Genomic DNA, 13,576 nt, shown 5'->3' with positions numbered 1-13,576 from the left:
ATGTGGTTATTCGCATTCAAAAACAACCAGGTCAATTAATGTCACTATACTCTCTCCCTTCAATCAATCTACCTGACGCTCTTGTAATACATTCATTTGTTTAAGGTAAATATATGATTTGCTCATCCCTTGTCGAGACAGAAGCCCAAAGATTCAAACACAAATGTAGATGGCATACATCAGTTCATTGTGATGCAGATGTTTGCATTTCTGTTATTTATACCTCTCATTTACTTTACAGGAACATTTGTCTATACATCTCTGTCCGTAAAAGTTTGACAAACATGGCTTACAAACTGTGTACTCAGGATCAGTGGTAAAGCCGACTGGACATTCTAAAACCAAAAAACAAGTAGTCTTTCAAAATGTAAATTTCTTTCAATACTGTTTAACAATCAGATTTTACATATTTACGTACAGCAATATACAGTTGTAGCTCTTCTGAGAACACGGAGGTGAAATTGTTATTTGACCCAAAGGCAATAGTACATTCTCGCCACATGTGGAGCAGGATCTGCTCATCCTTCTGGATCACCTGAGATCGCCCCCAGTTTTAGGTTGGGTTCGTGTTCCTTAGTCTTTTGTTTTCTACGTTGTGTCTTCTGTACTATTATTTGTCTGTTTGTCTTTTTATGTTTAGCCATGACGTTTTCAGTTTGTTTTCAATCTATGAGTTTGACTATCTCTCTGGTATCTTTCGTCCCTCGTTTTTAAACCTGAGTTCATGAATATGTATATGATAATAATAAACAAAACTACGCCAGTGCTATTTATGAAATATCGAACCAAAATAGACTCGCGTTACTTTAAAAGTCTAAAATAGAATGAGAAACGTCAATCTTGATATTAGATTAAGAAATAGTTATCAATGGTACCAGGATAATAATTTAAAACGGCAGACGCCAGAAAAACACTTTGTAGAATAAAATATGATATTGTTTTGTCGTATTAAAATAACTCACACCATATGAAATATATATTTTGTTCGTGATTCTGCTGATTAAATGTGTGCGATTAAGTAATATTTGCATTTCCGTTGCATCCAAATGCAGACTTCACATATTTTGTATTAAACATGCATACAATGTGTTGCTCTTTTTTTGTTATTTAATGTTTACTGATCTACTGTAATATGTCGTTTCTCTATTTTTAATATATACCAGCTTTTATAAGTGTTTGGCATGACTATAAAATTTTCACTTCTGTTCTCGTACTATGAACTACAAATAATTTATTTTGTAAAAACAATTTTCGTTTTCTATTACTGTATACATAAATTGTTTTCATTTACATGTTTACATTATTCTATTTCGCTGCATTTGTTTTTCTATGTTATGCTTGTCTTTCTGAAATTGGTTTACATCCAACCCCTTATTCTATTGATTTTGTATATTCATTGCGTCATTGATCAACTGGATTCGTTCAATGTATGTTCACTTGTGTTAATATGTCTTTTGATTGAGCTAAGCCATTTCGATTGATATTTTATAGTGTATCCTTCTATGTTGTGATGTTACACCATTGTTTGAGGTAAAGGTGAAGGTTGGTACATATTTAAACGTTTAAACCCGATGCATTTGTTTGCACCTGTCCTAAGTCAGGAACCTGATGTTCAGTGGTTGTCGAATATTGATGTTGTTCATAAGTTTTCTCGTTTTGTATAGATGGTTTTACGCTTCTAATTTTTACAGTTCTTTATATCTTGCTGTTTGATTTGAGCCACGACCATTCTTTCAAATTGTGGCTTGGACGGAGGGTTGTCTCATTGGCACTCATACCACGTCTTTTTATATCTATTTATCAAACAATAAATATATAGAAAATAATAGTTGTGCAGTTATATATGTTGTTGTCGGAAAGCCGTTACAATTCAAAACCCTTTACAATTATTACACTTAAAAAAACAAGCTACTCCTTAATATAAAAGGAATTCAAAACTATAATTCCACATTTTTAGCTCACCTGTCTGAAAGGCCAAGTGAACTTTTCTCATCATTTTGCGTCCGTCGTCCGTCGTCGTCGTCCGGCGTCGTCTGTGAACTTTTACAAAAATCTTTTCCTCTGAAACTACTGGGTCAAATTTAACCAAACTTGGCCACAATCATCATTGGGGTATCTAGTTTTAAAAATGTGTCCGGTGACACGGCCAACCAACCAAGATGGCCGCTATGGCTAAAAATAGAACATAGGGGTAAAATGCATTTTTTTGCTTATAACTCAAAAACCAAAGCATTTAGAGCAAATCTGACATGGGGTAAAATTGTTTATCAGGTCAAGATCTATCTGGGTCAGGATCCCAAATATTACAGTTTATCACGCCAGTCTGAAACCCATAGTTAATTGTAGCACTCTTGCGACCAGGACGTCCTGTGTTAATTTCTCTAAATAGTTTATATTTTTTCTGAAATAAATTGACACTTGGTACACTTCATTTCCCAAATCCAACCAAGACCCCATTGAGTCTCTTGTACCAGTTCAAAATGTGGAACAACACACTTTGGACTTTTATTTAAATGACAAATTATAAGACTATTGATCATTAAAATATTAAGATCTATATCTACTGTTCTATTTTTAGTACAGTTCTCCTCTAGATATTCATCTAAATAATCATCTGACAATTTATGGGGTCTTAGTAGTTTGACTGTAGTCGCACATTTTTCAGTTTGTGGGGCTACATAATATTTTTTTATCGTAACTCTCTTTTGAGTACAGCTTGAATTCCTTTTCTGTAAGGCGGGGTAACCAGACAGATTCTGTGGTGTTTTTAGGTGTCAAATCTGTAGTGGAATTAGAAAATTTAAGTTTAGGTGGTGCAGGTGAAACTTGCATAGATACATTTTTTTAAACCTGCGTATATGGAGGTGTAGATGGAGCTGTAGATGAAGCAACACCATTAACAACACCACAACCTTGATCTGTTGTTAGGGATACAAAACGCAATAGATGGGCTTGGTTACCAACCTTATATTGGTTTCTTTTCCTTTTCCCTTTCATTATTGAATAAATATACACTGTGTTATGTTTGTACAATTCTAAATTATGACATCATCAAGTCATGACGTCACAAAAGCGATGAGGTCACAGTGTTATCTTCACCAAAGAAAAGCACCATTTTTCCCTATTTGAACACTCACACAAAAAGAACTATAAAATGGTTATAACTTGATGGATTTTAAAACTAAAACCTGTTTTAGAATGGTCTGTGAATGATCTTAACATTTATATAAAAATAAAAATGTTCTATTCCTTCTATGAAAGAAACAAATATCAAAAACATTATTTTCTGAGTGAAAAAATCTTTAAATATACCTTATTTACAGTAAAAAAACACAATATTTTCATGATTTATCATCTAAACATGATGATTTTTATAAATACAGTAAAGGTAATGAAGGTTTATTGAAAGGCACTTTAAGCTATGAAAAGTCTTAATCAATGTCTAAATTGTGAATTGATAACATATGGATTTTGTGCTTTTTTTCTACTAAAAGATATAAGGAACAGTAATAAGCATGCTTACTTAAAAATACTAAAAATTAACTTATTTTATTTCAGATGCGGAAAAAACTTCACAGAATTGTTCGAAAAGGTGTACCGAAGGAATTCATACTGCAATACAAGTGGAATCTGACATTTGCTGATCTAATATGTGAACTATTATTTCAAAGGTGTTGGAGTGTTTCATGGTTCAATGATCACAATTTCGGATGGGAACTGCTGAAATCGAGGTCAGTTACACTCTTTTAGTTCTATTTAATTAAAAACAATACAAAATGGCTTCCAATAATTTTGATTTTTATCAAAAATATATCAATTTTATACTTATAAACAGTGAAGAGGCAGAAAATCGGACATGCATTATTTGGACTGGGGCCACTCAGAGGAGGAATAATTATATTCTAGGGATGATCAATGTTACAAACCCAAATGCCAAACGTACTAAAATGAATGTTGCACGTTTAGCAAAAATTTTGCAATTGAAATCTACTGATTTAGACCAAAATTTAGATGCTTCACACCTTTGTCATAATGCATTGTGTGTGAATACAGACCATATTGTTTTAGAACCTCGGGAGATTAACAATCAAAGAAAAATATGTGTAGCTTCACACCAATGCACCACACATATTGTGCATGGCACAAACTATACTAACTGCATGCTGAATCTGAAATTGTGGTTTGTTATGGTTTTGTAGTATACATGCCTTGCACATTTTACCTCCACATTAATCATTTCTGAAAATACGAGTTTTTAACACAAGTAAAAAACGAAAATGGGATAAAAAGCCCAACCTCATACCCCCAAGACACTGAAACAAACATGGCAAACATGTTTATGCAAGATTGTTAGCTCGAAGTCAAACATTTATGTGTTTTTTTCACCAGTATTTACTAATTTTTACAGTGCAAGGGGAGTAACTCTTGATGGTTTCATTGACTGTGTCAGAAAACTGGGTCATACAATCAAAGGAAGTAAACATGCGTAAAGAACTAAATGAAAGTGAAACATAGAGACAAATAAAAGAACAAAGTATGACAGTCATTATTTAAATAAGACAACAAAAAACAAAATAAAGAATAACAGAATGAAAAAAATAACCAAATATGACATCGAGTTACAAAGGCAAACTGTGAATGACTCAATGTTGTAATATTCATTTTACATGGTTTTATTTTGTTTATAATTTTATTTCATGTCATTGTATGTCTTTTCCAATAAATGCATGTACTGTGGCTGGATGCATGCATGCATGCATTGGGAGATATGAAGTGGTCTTTTTGTCTGATACAAAGTTTATTTCAGTGTGTTGGACCATTATCCCATTTTCATAACAAACTTAAAATGAAACATACTTTTTAATTTAACAAAAAACACAACTAACTCAAACCATGCTCATACATTCCTGAAAAAGTTTTTGTTTTAATATATGATAAGATATTTAGTATTCTCTGTAAATAAATAAATGAATGAATAACTAAATATGCAGTAGCTTCCTGAAAGGCTAAAAAAAAAACCATTGTGTAACCTTTTAATACAAATGTTAATCTGGCCAAGAACTAAAACCTGGCTGTGGAACGAATTCTTTCGGACTTGAATTCTGACATAGCTTTGGTTCTAACTGATGTTTTTTATATCCACTAATCAACCTTTTTCGCACTTTCTTGTTTAACAAGAAATCGATAGCCTGTTTTTTGCGAGCTTTTAACCTGTTTAATTTGACACGTAAACTTTTTTGATCTACACAATCATATATTTCACGTTTACGTATTTTTTTCAGAGCCACTACAGCACGAGACTTTCTACCTAGACCACAACCTACAGCTTTTAGGGTCTTAGCCAATGCAACATCCCTTATATTATTGACTTTAAGTTTGCTGCAGATGCACGGCCTAAGGCACTGCGTGAAAAATTCTTATTCTTAGGTAGGTATGTAGAAATTGACCTATTGACGGACTCGCACTTATTAGTATTGCTGAAAAATTGCATCTGATTTAATGCGGTATGCGAAAGTTTCATTTCTAACAATGATTCTATTAATAATTTGTCAGTCTTGTTTGGTTTCAAAGACCCATTTTGTAAACCATGACTGCTAAGGTTAATAGATTTGTACCACCAACTAGTTTTTATACCACCATTACATAGTGTTATGCTCCATCTGCATGTATCGGTACAATTACCACTATAACAGTTCACGACAGACTTAACAATGCGGGGCAAACATTTTGAAATTTGTTGTCGGTCACCATTATATTTTGCAAATACACATTTCATTATACCATGTGAACGTAATTTTAAATCATTGGCAAAAGCTATTTTAATATCATTCCTTTGGGCCTTTGTAGCTCCAGGGAACATACCGACACTAAATTTTGCTCGCAATACCTCACGGAACTGACTTTGACTCCGGTGTATAGTATCTGGCAGTCTATTTACTGACCATAAAGGGTCAAATATTTCTTGCATTGCTTCTTGTAAACCTTGTACACTTTTTTGCATCCCCATCAGTAGTAGCAATTTTTTTTACCTATTTCATACCCAAGATCCTTCTCACTCAAAGGATCATACCTATTTGTATTTGATGTGCAGTACTCTTGATTAGGATATTCAATGTCATTACCTTTACCGCGTAACCATGCACCAACCCAGCAAAGTTTGTTTACAAGGTGAAAACCAATGATATCATGATTGTCAGTTTCATTTTCACAGGCAATACCAATAACTTGTGATGCATTTTGTCCCATTTTATGCCTACTTTTTATATGCACACTCTGATAGGTACCATCCATTTGTAATTTTACAAGACTATTTTTATTTAACTCTAAGGTTTGATTTCTCTTTTTGAAACTCTCAACCACTTGTTCGGTTTCATTTTCCGCAAGTTTTACAACCTTGTCACAAACATTATTTGTTATTCTCTGCATTGTTCCTTTTGACATAGGAGGAATACATGAACTAGTTAAAAGTAGTCGCGCGCTATCATTACCAATATTAAAGTTGATCACGCCAGTCTGAAACCCATAGTTAATTGTAGCACTCTTGCGACCAGGACGTCCTGTGTTAATTTCTCAAAATAGTTTATATTTTTCTGAAATAAATTGACACTTGGTACACTTCATTTCCCAAATCCAACCAAGACCCCATTGAGTCTCTTGTACCAGTTCAAAATGTGGAACAACACACTTTAGACTTTTATTTTAATGACAAATTATAAGACTATTGATCATTAAAATATTAAGATCTCTATCTACTGTTCTACTTTCAGTACTTTTCTCCTCTAGATATTCATCTAAATAATCATCTGACAATTTATGGGGTCTTAGTAGTTTGACTGTAGTCGCACATTTTTCAGTTTGTGGGGCTACATAAGATTTTTTATCGTAACTCTCTTTTGAGTACAGCTTGAATTCCTTTTCTGTAAGGCGGGGTAACCAGACAGATTCTGTGGTGTTTTTAGGTGTCAAATCTGTAGTGGACTTAGAAAATTTAAGTTTAGGTGGTGCAGGTGAAATTTGCATAGATAAATTTTTTAAAACCTGTGTAGATGGAGCTGTAGATGGAGCAACACCATTAACAACACCACAACCTTGATCTGTTGTTAGGGATACAAAACGCAATAGCTGGGCTTGGTTACCAACCTTATATTGGTTTCTTTTCCTTTTCCCTTTCATTATTGAATAAATATACACTCTGTTATGTTTGTACAATTCTAAATTATGACATCATAAAGTCATGACGTCACAAAAGCGATGACGTCACAATGTTATCTTCACCAAAGAAAAGCACCATTTTTCCCTATTTGAACACTCACACAAAAAGAACTCTAAAATGGTTATTACTTGATGGATTTTAAAACTAAAACCTGTTTTAGAATGGTCTGTGAATGATCTTAACATTTATATAAAAATAAAAATGTTCTATTCCTTCTATGAAAGAAACAAATATCAAAAACATTATTTTCTGAGTGAAAAAATCTTTAAATATACCTTATTTACAGTAAAAAAACACAATATTTTCATGATTTATCATCTAAACATGATGATTTTTATAAATACAGTAAGGTAATGAAGGTTTGTTGAAAGGCACTTTAAGCTATGAAAAGTCTTAATCAATGTCTAAATTGTGAATTGATAACATATGGATTTTGTGCTTTTTTTCTACTAAAAGATATAAGGAACAGTAATAAGCATGCTTACTTAAAAATACTAAAAAATAACTTATTTTATTTCAGATGCGGAAAAAAACTTCACAGAATTGTGCGAAAAGGTGTACCGAAGGAATTTATATTGCAATACAAGTGGAATATGACATTTGCTGATCTAATATTGGTCAGGATCCCTAATGGACCTTGAGATGAGGAACTCAGATGACGTAATTAAAAATCAATATTAGTCCGCCATACAATTGTGGATGCTGTGATTTTAAAAATGGACATAAATGAACAATAAGAACTGTTTTATAGAGCTGATGTGATGAGAAAAGAAATATGTAGATTTGACCTGAAATAAATTATTAGAAAGGACAATTTTTTTATTGAATTTTATGATTAGAATTTTGGGATTATTTCATGAGGAGAGTGACATTTTTCACCATTTTCCGGGGTCCAGCAGTTTGCGAAAAAAGTAATCTCATTTGCCACCCCGAAAATTTAACCAGACATGTATAAATGTATCAGCTTCGATATGAGCCATCATACATGTTCAAGTAAACGATATGGACTGAGCAACGGATGAAAATGTTACCATTACCGCCTATGGAGAATTAATTGAAAATGTTGACCAATCTGCCCTGAAATTTTCAGATGAATCGGACAACCCGTTGTTGGGTTGCTGCCCCTGAATTGGTAATTTTTAGGAATTTTGCTGTTTTTGGTTATTATCTTGAATATTATTATAGATAGAGATAAACTGTAAACAGCAATAATGTTCAGCAAAGTCAGATTTACAAATAAGTCAACAGGACCGAATGGTCAGTTGACCCCTTCAAGAGTTATTGCCCTTTATAGTCAATTTTTAATCATTTTTCGTAAATCTTAGTAATCTTTTACAAAAATCTTCTCTGAAACTACTTTGCCAAATGAATCCAAACTTGTCCACAATCATCTTTGGGGTTTCTAGTTTAAAAAATATGTCCAGTGACCAGGCCATCCAAACAAGATGGCCGCCACAGCTAATATAGAACATAGGGGTAAAATACAGTTTTTGACTCATAACTCAAAAACCAAAGCATTTATAGCAAATCTGACATGAGGTTAAATTATTTATCAGGTCAACATCTATTTGCCCTGAAATTTTCAGATGGATCGGACAACCCGTTGTTAGGTTGCTGCCCCTGAATTGGTAATTTTAAGGAAATTTTGCCGTTTTTCGTTATTATCTTGAATATTATTATAGATAGAGATATAAACTGTAAACAGCAATAATTTACAGCAAAGTAAGACCTAAAAATAAGTCATTATGACCAAAATGGTCAATTGACCCCCTAAGGAGTTATTGTCCTTTATAGTCAATTTATAACAATTTTCATAAAATTTGTAAATTGTTACTAACATTTTCCACTGAAACTGCTGGGCCAAGTTCATTATAGATAGAGATAATTGTAAGCAGCAAGACTGTTCAGTAAAGTAAGATGTACAAACACATCACCATCACCAAAACACAATTTTGTCATGAATCCATCTGCGTCCTTTGTTTAATATTCACATAGACCAAGGTGAGCGACACAGGCTCTTTAGAGCCTCTAGTTTCTTATTGCTGTTTATTGCTTAATTTCTACCAGACTATAGACCAATAACTAGATATGTATTCGAAAAAAACACAAATGTAAATATTTAGACAACATTTGCCCTTCACAAAATACATACTTGTCTTTAAACCTCATCAAAAGAAAGATTTTTTTGTAAACATCTTACAAAACCAAAACAAAACATCTACAAAGAGGCACATACCTTCGCATGTTCCTTCCTTAAAGACGTAGTTTGCGCAGCAGTAATATTTGATCTCCAAGACGGCACATTTCCTGAAAAAGGTAATATCTTATTGTATAGCATATGACAATGTTATTCATGAATGTGATACAATGTGAGAAAATCAGTAGAATGATAATAATATCACGGGTACACAGTAAAAATACCGAACTTCAAGTTAGATACTAGTACCTAAATGAACTTATCAACTACTGGAAAGAATGGATAGCGAATTTCATTCTCCTAAGTAGATTTATTTTACAAAAAAAAAAATTTACGGTTTAAACCTGGTTTAGTTAAAACTCTATTATCTTTTGTCAAATCCCTTGACTAGTATTGCAAATAAAATATGTTTGAACTCAAATAGAGGAACATATGAAAATCTATAATACTTCCTCAAAATAGAAAATGAACGGTTTGCTTCAGTAAATCTTTGACGGACCTTAAATGTTTGACTCTTCAAACTCCGATTGACAGTAACAAAACCTTATGAGGATTTTTAAAAGTAAATTCAATAAGTATTTCAAACATAGATATTCATTAAGTATAAGAATTCATATTTCGTTCTCCATGTATATCTATACAAGGTCCTTCTATATGAAACACTATATATTCACAAGAAAATAAACCAATTTCAACCATGAAAGTAAAAGTACATAGATCTGCTGGAAATATTACAGAACTGATTAGTTGATGTGTGTTTTGTAAATGTCCTTCAATTAGTATTATAAAAGGAAGTGATTGATTTCATGGATTTATTCCGGTTGTTCATTACATAAATACGTACACGTGCATCCGTTGACTCTATGGTATAAGTTTTAGTTAATGAACCATAAATGGAAATAGTACAAATATAAAAAAAAAGGACCAAATTGCAAGGATGTTACCAACAATAGGTTCCAGAACGACTTCCAACATTGAGATCAAAACCCATTTCGTATCGCAAGCTATATGTGTATGAAAGGTACCCTACCCGATATAGATAAACCTTAACCAATTGAACAGAAATAACTGGTGGTCTGCTTTGTGATCATATTTGAAACTAACATATTGTTACAAACATCAATGAGAGACAACCACTTGAATGCATGCTCCTCGTAAGAAACAGACACAAACAACATTTTGTGAGTTGAACATATTTCTAAGATGTCATCTCACCATTAACTATATATACATTATAAATCAGCACAAGCATTGAACAAAGAGCACTCGCAGTTATAAAAATCTAATCAGCCGGACCGATTTTGAATAAATATATATACCAGAGTTTACAAAGGAAACTATCCATTTGTTCTCATCAAACAGATTTTGTGTAAAGACGTCATTAGAAGTCAGATAATTATATCTTTTTGCAATGATAGAATATGCACGAAGGAATTGAGGGGATATTGGACTAATGTAAATCAGGTGCAGACAACTACCGAAATTTATCCACAATTTGAACTTTTTTCCTTTGATGTTACTGCCTAATGTTTTACGACATGGACAGGCCTTTATATTCGAAAATATTAGGTAATTACGGCATGTATCAGTGCAGCAACGTCACGTGCGCAAGTCAATCCGCGTCAATGTATCAACGAAATGCACGCGACTTCATTTATACAAACGAACAACAACCCTAGCTTTTTGTATGCGTAAAAGTAGATTTACTATTTCATTTTATTTCATTTTATATTCTCAACCAAGAAACAGACAGAAAAAACAAACTGTCGATTAACAAATAAGAGCGTTTGTGTTTCATACTGGTCTCATCAGCTCGAAAATCAGCTCGCTTGGTATTCTTGTAAAAAACAGTCAGTATCAAAATAAAAAATGTCATAATTCAATATATATCTGGTATACATACCACTGCATTTCATTTGAAAACTTTTTATTTTTATTTTTAAATTACTGTACAAAATACTATCCAACTGTATTGCATCTCGACAACCCAATTGAGAAAACTGCAATAACTTCGTATTTTGCATTCTTCAAAGTGGACCTTTAGTGTAGTAGTACTTGGTCATAAATATGTAAGATATTCATCAATATAAAAAAAATCAATCAACAAAATCAGTAAATATCTTATTTTTAAAATACGTGTTTAAAACTAAACAAGTGTTTTTTGTAAATATGTCAAAGACCTTTTTAGTCTAGAAAACGTGTGAATATATTTATCAAAAAGTATCTTAGATATGCCAACATTACCCATTGTCATTCCCTCATAGACGCAATATAACGAGATGTGATTTAATTTAAATGTTTACCAGATTCCTGACTTGGTGCTGCTTCTTGAACACATGGGATTTTTAACCTTATCAGAAAAGACCGCTCGACCATTGAAATGACATTAGTGAAATGCATACAATAATCACTATCTGCATGATAAATTGAAATTGTTTTTCGAAGTTATTTAAGAGAAGGGACATTTTAATACATGATAGTTATGCTAGTATTTTTGCGTTATGGATTTACTATAAAAATATCATAAGAAGTTCCTTATTTGTCTTCTACAAACATCTGCATAATCAACATGAAATAATCCCAACGACACAAATAAACTCAGCGAAAAACGCCCAGCCTTCATGATTCTAAAAGGAAATAAATGAATCGGAAACATTCAATGATTGAAATGCTAAAACAAACACGTTAAAAAAACAAATCTATGTGTGTTTCATAACATAATTTGTGTCGATAGAGTAGAAACATAAAAGTGGATCAATGTCATTTTCTACCACCTCAGTATACGCGTCCTTGTCGTTATAGTTTTTGTTATTTTCAACTCATACCATATCATATCAATAATAAAAATAAAACATTCAATAACTATACTTTTTTTCTTAATTATAGTACGTGGTGTTTTTTTTAATGTTTGATCATAGTCATATCTTTAGTTTCAAATATAGTCCGTCCGAATTATGTATTCAGTGATTAGTCAACAGAAACCATAATCCAACTAGTACACTCTTTCTTACTAGCGGCAGACATAAAAACCATTTTTCCATTGGCTATCATATAATGAAAGAAGATGTGTGGAAAGTAAAATACGATTATTCCAAACATGACAAAGACCATAATCTAGTTGGGGATAATATGAAACAATAGAAAATCAGAAGGATACCTGTCAACAGGACAGTAAGGATTGTCACGTTAACGAATTATTACAAAAAAAAGATGTGCTATGATTGGCAGTGATACAACGCTCCACAAGATACCAAATGACGTAGAATGTAACACATATAGGTCACCACACAAACTCTAACATAAAACAAAACCCATACCACATAGCAAATTATAAAAGGTCCCAAAAAATAAATAACGTAAAACAATACAATCTAACCTAACGGCATTATTTATGTAAAATACTATGAACGAAAAACAAAAATATACAGAAACATATGACAACCAATGGATTCCAGGTTCCAGGCAATGCCTAAATAAGTTTGTAGGACGGATGATGATCATAAATGTATAGCAATACTATTTAGCTGGGGTTATAGTTAATTAACAACGAAATCAATATGTATACGATAAATGGTGGGCTAATTCTGATTTTATATCTAGCTAATCATCCTACTTTTATAATAGTTGTTTATAGCTCTGTTTAGCCGACAAAACTGTGTACACAAAATCTCAGACATACAACACGACTGACTCAAAAATTAAAACAAACATACAACTAAATCTAACAAAGACGCCATCAAAAAATATTTATAGTTTATTGAAAAGGACACCGTCGAAAATGTGTTTTGTAGGATATAGTTTAAAGTTTATAGTATACACTTGCTCGATTAAATACAAATTAGGTAAAATATAAATATATTAAAACACCACTGTAAAAAGTAAAAGCACAAAAATACTGACTCAGAGAAAAATTCAAAACGGAAAGTCACTTATCAAATGGCAAAATCAAATCATAAAACACGTCAAACGAATGGACATAAACTGTCATATTTCTGACTGTAAAACCCTCTTAGAGCCAAATCACACCTCAGGGAAAAAACGATAGCGGAATACATTAAAATTAATACTGAGTCACGTCAAAAGTCATACGACCAAACGAAATATACTAGCTCGGAGACAAAAGGAGACCTGTAAAGAAAATGAAAATATACACAACTTCAGTAACT

General features: G+C 32.4%; 1 long non-coding RNA gene across 1 annotated transcript; it reads left to right on the top strand.

The window, feature by feature from the left end:
* The first annotated feature begins 3,563 nt into the window (after window positions 1-3,563).
* LOC143043125 (uncharacterized) lies at window positions 3,564-8,027 on the top strand. The gene is made up of 3 exons (XR_012968206.1): window positions 3,564-3,731; window positions 5,283-5,427; window positions 7,734-8,027. It is a non-coding gene; the product is annotated as an uncharacterized LOC143043125 (long non-coding RNA).
* The last annotated feature ends 5,549 nt before the right edge of the window (window positions 8,028-13,576 follow it).

This window comes from Mytilus galloprovincialis, chromosome 8, assembly GCF_965363235.1.
Source record: "Mytilus galloprovincialis chromosome 8, xbMytGall1.hap1.1, whole genome shotgun sequence".
In the NCBI taxonomy this organism is placed as follows: domain Eukaryota; kingdom Metazoa; phylum Mollusca; class Bivalvia; order Mytilida; family Mytilidae; genus Mytilus; species Mytilus galloprovincialis.
Note: the sequence above shows the minus strand (reverse complement) of the source record. Positions and strands in the feature narration are given on the sequence as shown.